This window comes from Lathyrus oleraceus, chromosome 1, assembly GCF_024323335.1.
Source record: "Lathyrus oleraceus cultivar Zhongwan6 chromosome 1, CAAS_Psat_ZW6_1.0, whole genome shotgun sequence".
NCBI classification, from domain to species: Eukaryota; Viridiplantae; Streptophyta; class Magnoliopsida; order Fabales; family Fabaceae; genus Lathyrus; species Lathyrus oleraceus.
This window is the reverse complement of record NC_066579.1, coordinates 174445040-174451937: the sequence shown is the minus strand read 5'-3', so window position 1 is coordinate 174451937 and position 6898 is coordinate 174445040.

Sequence of the window (6898 nt, the reverse complement as noted above, 5' to 3'; positions counted from 1 at the left end):
TGAAGGAAGACCGTTGATCATGTATTTGGTTGTGCTTGATGAGAGTATGGGTTGTGTTCTTGGGCAGCAAGATGAATCTGGAAAGAAAGAGTATGTAATTTACTACCTCAGTAAAAAGTTCATCGACTGTGAGACTCGGTATTTGATGCTTGAGAAGACATGATGCGCATTAGCTTGGGCTGCTAAGCGTGTACGCCAATATATGTTGAATCATGCTACTTCGTGGATATCCAAAACGGATCCAATCAAGTATATTATTGAGAAGCCTGCTTTAACTGAGAGAATTGCCTATTGGCAGATGTTGTTATTAGAGTAGGATATTGAATACCAATCTCAAAAAGCATTCAAAGGTAGTGTCTTGGCTGACTATTTGGCTCAACAACCGATTGAAGATTATCAGTCAATGCATGATGATTTTCCTGAAGAAGAGATTTTGTACTTGAAGATGAAAGACTGTGATAAACCATTGCTTGAAGAAGGGCCAGAACCTGATTCCCGTTGGGGCATGGTATTTGATGGAGCTGTTAATTCGTCTGGTAATGGCATTGGGGCAGTGATTATTACTCCTCAAGGCACTCATTTTCCATTTACAGCCAGATTGACCATCAAGTGTACGAAGAACATGGCTGAGTATGAAGCTTGCATAATGGGGCTTGAAGAGCCCATTGATCTCAGAATAAAGTATATAGACGTCTATGAAGATTCGACTTTGGTGGTGAATCGGATCAAAGGTGAATGGGAGACGAATCAACCCAGTTTGATACCATATAGAGACTATGCAAGAAGGATTTCAACTTTCTTTACAAAGGTTGAGTTTCATCATATCCCTCGAGATGAAAATCGGATGGCAGATGCTCTTGCAACGTTGGCTTCAATTATTATGGTGAAATTTTGGAATGAAGTTCCCAATTTGACGGTGCTGCATCTTGATAGGCCAACTCATGTGTTTGCTGTTGAAGAGATCAAAGATGAAAAGTCGTGGTATTTTGATATAAAGTGTTTCCTCCAAAGTCAAATTTACCTGTCTGGTGCATCTTTAAAAGATAAGAAGACTTTAAGGAGATTGGCTAGCAATTTCTACCTAAGTAGTGATGTACTTTACAAAAGAAACTTCGATATGGTTTTGCTCATATGCGTGGATAGACACGAAGACAACCTATTGATGAATGAAGTCCATGAAGGTTCCTTTGGTACTCATTCCAATGGACATGCTATGACAAAGAAAATGTTGAGAGTAGGTTACTATTGGATGAAAATGGAATATGACTGTTGCAAGTTTGTGAAGAAATGCCACAAGTGTCAAATTTATGCAGATAAGATTCATGTTCCTCCGACACTGTTGAATGTCATTTCCTCCCCATGACCATTCTCCATGTGAGGAATTGATCTGATTGATATGATTGAGCCCAAAGCTTCAAATGGACATTGTTTCATTCTAGTGGCGATTGATTACTTCACAAAGTGGGTAGAAGAGGCATCGTATATGAATGTAACCAAGCAAGTTATTGTAAGGTTTATCAAGAATCAGATTATATGACTTTATGGTATACCGACTAAGATAGTTACTGAGAATGGATCAAACTTGAATAATAATACGATGGAAGCTCTTTGCAAAGAATTCAAGATTGCACATCATAATTCTTCTCCCTACAGACCCAAGATGAATGGGGTTGTTGAAGCTGTAAATAAGAACATTAAGAAGATCATTCAAAAGATGGTTGTGACATATAAAGATTGGCATGAGGTGCTCCCATTTGCTTTACATGGGTACGGTACATCCATCCGCATATCAATAGGGGAAACCCCTTTATCCCTTGTTTATGGCATGGAAGTTGTGCTCCCCGTGGAGGTTAAGATCTCATCACTACGTGTGCTAATGGAAGCCAAGTTGACAAAAGTTGAATGGTCCCAAACCAGGTATGATCAGTTGAATTTGACCGAAGAGAAGAGATTGATTGCCATGTGTCATGGTCAGCTGTATCAATAAATAATGAAGAAAGCTTTTGATAAGAAGGTCAAGCCTCGTGTGTTTAAAGAAGGTGACCTCGTGCTCAAGAAGATTTTATCTTACAAACCCGATGCTAGGGGAAAATTGACTCCTAATTATGAAGGACCATATGTTGTTAAGAGAGCCTTTCCAGGTGGTTCTTTAATTCTTACAACTATGGATGGTGAAGAGTTCAAAACCCGAAAGGGCGACTTAGGCAAAAAAAAACATCTCGGTGGATTGAAAACCCGAAAGGGCGATCTAGGCAAAAGTTAGAGACATAAAATAGAAATTTATCCCGGTAGGTTGAGTACCCCACCTTGGGGAAATCTAGGCAAAAATTAGGGATTATGGCAAGTAACTGCATTCGATTGATCCTCACCATGGAAGCAGTTTTGAGCAAATCATTTGTTTCTGATTCATCATTCTCAATTGAGGACAAGCACAATGGATATTGAAGTTGGTAGGGAGAGTAGTGATCATTGTATTCAATATAGCCATTTGCCATGTAAATTACCGTTCTTAACTTTGTAAAGATCTATGGAGTCCCGTCATTTACAGACTACCATTCTATTAAATAAAGTTGAGCTTTTATCCAATTGTTTATGTTCTTATTTACTTCTGCTAAATAAAATTGAATTTTTATGATGATAATCTTAAAATAAATTAATGAATAATAATTGTTTTTCTTAAAATAATAAAAACAATCACTGTAAGAATAACCGATTTCGGCAAGGAATGTCAATAGTAATATGAGAACCGGTAAGTCTTGAAGTGTGAAGCATTGTTGGTCTTCCCCAAGCAGTTGGTGGTAATTACTGTTCCTCCCAACAGGTGAGCTGATGATTGGTCCCCTTTGAAAATCCATATTCCCCATTCTTGTGATTGGGCCCTGGAGATCCAGAAGCTTTATTTGGTTTTCACTAGCATAATTGTGTGTGAATCAGACCCAATTATCCTTTCCTTGGAATTGGTTTATTTCGCAATTTCCAAGAAGAATTTGGTGATTATTGAGGAATGTGATGATCTTGGTCATAACATCCCCAACATTTTGCTTAAATCCTCATACAGAGTTTTATCTCTTATATTCCCCGGCGAAGTTCATCTTCTGATATGAAGATCCTTTATTCACGACAGTATTGGATTCTGAGTAGTGTTTGACTGTAATCCCCTGCAAGGTTGTCTCTCATTTGATATGGTGTTGAACAAAAATTCCCCACACTATTGACGATTTGGTCCCCATCCTCGGCATGAGTGGTTGATCTTCCTTCGACAATATTCTCTTCTCCCCACGGAGTTTGTTGTAACATATTGGAAGCATGTTCGCCATGCCTTTCCCCAACCAGAGTAGATTGATTCAGAGCTAGATGATTTATTTTCATCATTAGCATATTCTCTAGTTGGTATTTCCATCCTGTTGGGATTAGCCGAGTATTGTAGTAATGATTCAAATCTTCGTTATTTGTATCCTTGGGGATGTTATTGTCCGCATAATCACATACATACATATTCATGCATATAACACTGCATCAGATACTTCATTGTGCATTTTATCCCATTTGATTCCTTTATTTTGATCCCCTGCTTCGGTGATATTATTTACCTACGTAGATTTGGTGTGTATGTCCTCCTTCAATTGTATAGTGTCAGCCCATTAAGCAGAAAGAGTTTAACCTTTCTCATTCCCCATAGAGTTATTTCCTCGTGGATGATTATTATTTCAGTTTCCTCCCCAGCCAATTATATAGATGGAACCACTCCCCTTGAGTTATATCCTTATTGGGTTGAGTCATTGTTTGACTGTTTCTTTCTAGTTATTACCTAGATTAATGTTTTGGTCCCCGAGAGTTTATTACCCAGTAACTGGTAATATTCTTTTTGACGTTGAGTACTTTACCTTTACCCAGTAACCGGTAAAAGGTAATCTACTTCCTTTTCTTTTCCTAGTGGATTCGTTACCATGTTTCCCCATGTGGTTTATCCTTGATATGTTTATCCTAACCGATGACGTATATTCTTCCTTGTTGGTTTTCTACCCAGTAAAAAGGTAGTTGTAATCCCTATTTCATTCCCCAGAGAGTCTATCCTTGATATGTTCACTTTAACCAGTGACGGATTTTATCTCCCCTTATTGGTATTCTACCCAGTAATCGGTAGTTGTAATTCCTATTTTATCTTTCCCCTCTGTGTCTATCCTTGATATGGTCACTTTTACCGATGACGAATATTATCTCTTTGGTATTCTTTCCAATGAATGATAGATATAATTCCTATTTCTCCCCGGAAGTTTATCCTTGATATGTTTACCCTAACCGGTGACGGATATTCTTCCTCTTTCCCCTAGTGGTCTATCCTTGATATGTTCATCTTAATCGATGACGAATATTCTTCCTTTGAGTTTATCCTTGACATGTTCACTTTAACCAGTGACGGATACTCTCTCTTTGGTCTTCTACCCAGTAATCGGCAGTTGTAAATCCTATTTGAGTTCTCTCCCTAGTAGGTTGTTCTTACCCAGTAACCGGTAATGAATACACCTTTTTCTCCTCAGTGAGTCATCCTTGATATGTTTACCCTAACCGGTAACGGATGTCCCTCTGACAGAGTATACTATCTTCCTACCCAGTAATCGGTAATAGATAATATATCTCTGGTACTCCTGTGTTGAAGTTCATTCTTTCACAGTTGATTTTGAGTGGGTATTTCCTTAGCGAAATCGCCTTTTCCTGTTTGATTTGGGTATCTCAACTTTATTCTGATCTACCCATTTCCCCTGTAGACGTTCCTGGTTCCCCAGACCAAGTCCTTCCATTGATTTATTTTCATGGAAAACCCCTTGTGTCTCCAGCAGTTTACAAGTCGTAGTCTAGCCTACACATAAGTTTTTATCTCCCCCAAAGTCTATGTCTCCTCAATGAGTTTTCCTTATGGAATACGTTATGCTCCTGTGGACTTTTGGTCTCCGGATTCTTTTCCTTTGTGGCAATATATTCCCCATAAAGATTATTTTTACATACATATCATATGCATCATGAGGTCTCTTAGGGACCAAAATTTGTTTCTCGATATTGTTATTTAAGTCCATTCTACTGAGTTGATATGAAGATTTTAACCTTCACATCCTCAGTTAGAATATCCTTGAATAGGGGCAGCTGTAAGACCCCAATTTTGACCCTAAGATCCCTCATGCAATCTCATCATATGCACTGGCTTTGGGATCACACCTTGGCATCCTCCTTACCCCCTCATTCATTAGGTTTGCATTGGGAGAGATCACCAAGCACTTTTGATTGTATCATACTTTGTTTTTCATTATTTACTAACCAAAATACGAAAAATATGTCTATGTATAGCCTTGTTTCTTTTGTAGGTAGTGTGTGCATCCACCAATGCCTCATCAAGCTCATATCTAGGGTTTAAGACCCTCAGTGCAAGGAGATCAATCAAGAGATGGTTCACATAGTTTCTAGACATCATATATGGATCCTCATGTTCTTCACTTATCATTTTGATCAAGAAATCATCAAGAGTTTGAAGCTTGTTTTCCTTGGAAACCCTGATCCATCTGGGTATCTTGTGTGACTTCCTCAACAAGTTTATTCAACATTTGATCAAAAATTTCATAGGATACTTCATATTACATCATATTATACATATATGATCCTCCATGAGTCCCAATGTTCAAGAGAACTTCAAGTTGGCAAGTTGGTTCATGGTGGTTGACTAGAGAAAGTCAATTGGTTAAAATTAGGGTTCACTAGACCCTATCTCCTACAACTTTCGTCATATTAAAATGATTCCAAGATAAACGTTACTCCTTATGACATTAAAAACAAATTTAATCTTGAGGTTAAGAGCTATTTTTGCTTGGAAAGTCATTTTCTATGGTGAAAGATTATAGATCATTTTGTTTGTGCCCTAGTTAGAAGGTCAAATTCCAAAGACCATAACTTACTCAATTATTATGATATGAAGGCCATGCAAGTTTCATGTTAAATTTGAAGATGTCCTATCCAACTTTTTTTCTTTTAGAAATGTAAAATTGAACTTGCAAGGGCATGTAACAAGAGGAAATATTATAGGTCATTTTGGGCCAATACCATTTAACAAGAGATTTTCCTCAACTTCTAAAATACATAACTCCTTCATGCCAAATCTAAATGAGGTTAAATTTGTGACCAAAATGAAGATTTTTGAAATATATACAACTTTTATGAAGGAACTCTTTCCATTTGAAGCTCGTAGCAAAAGTTATTCAAGGTGGAAGAAGTGAACATTTGACTTGGGACTTAGAAAAATTTCAATTATGTTTGATTTCCCAAACTTCCACCTCTAAATTCATCATGATCAAAGCTTCAAATGGAAAACTGTTCAACAGGAAAGTTGTTCCCCTGGATTTCACCTTTCCAAAAAGTCTAAGATCTCCTCATTTGGATCAAGATTTATGGACTTGCACATGCGGTCTTCACAAGGTTCCATTTGGTAAGATTCATGGTCAAATTTCATTTTCTTTATGCATGGCTATGTGACATCATTTCAGGTTGGATAACATAGAATATTTGATCATTTGCCATCATTTGATGGGCATATCACACGCCCATGCATCCATGCAAGTGAGATTGCTATTTTTAAAATTTTAATGGAAGTGTGTAGAAAGCAAGTGCATAGCCTATAAATACAACCTCTCTTGCTCAGAATTAGGGACACCTTGACCAAGCTTTGAACCTGCAATCCTAACCCTCACAATTAGAGGATAAACTTGAAGGTTTTCAATTGAAAATCGAGTTTCAATTTCACTTCAGTTTTTAAGTTGAAACTCTAAGAATCTAAGCCCTTCCTTGATCCAATTCACTTCCTGCAAGAATCTGAAGTCGAGCTAAGGCCAATTGGAAGCAAAATTAAGCAATACTC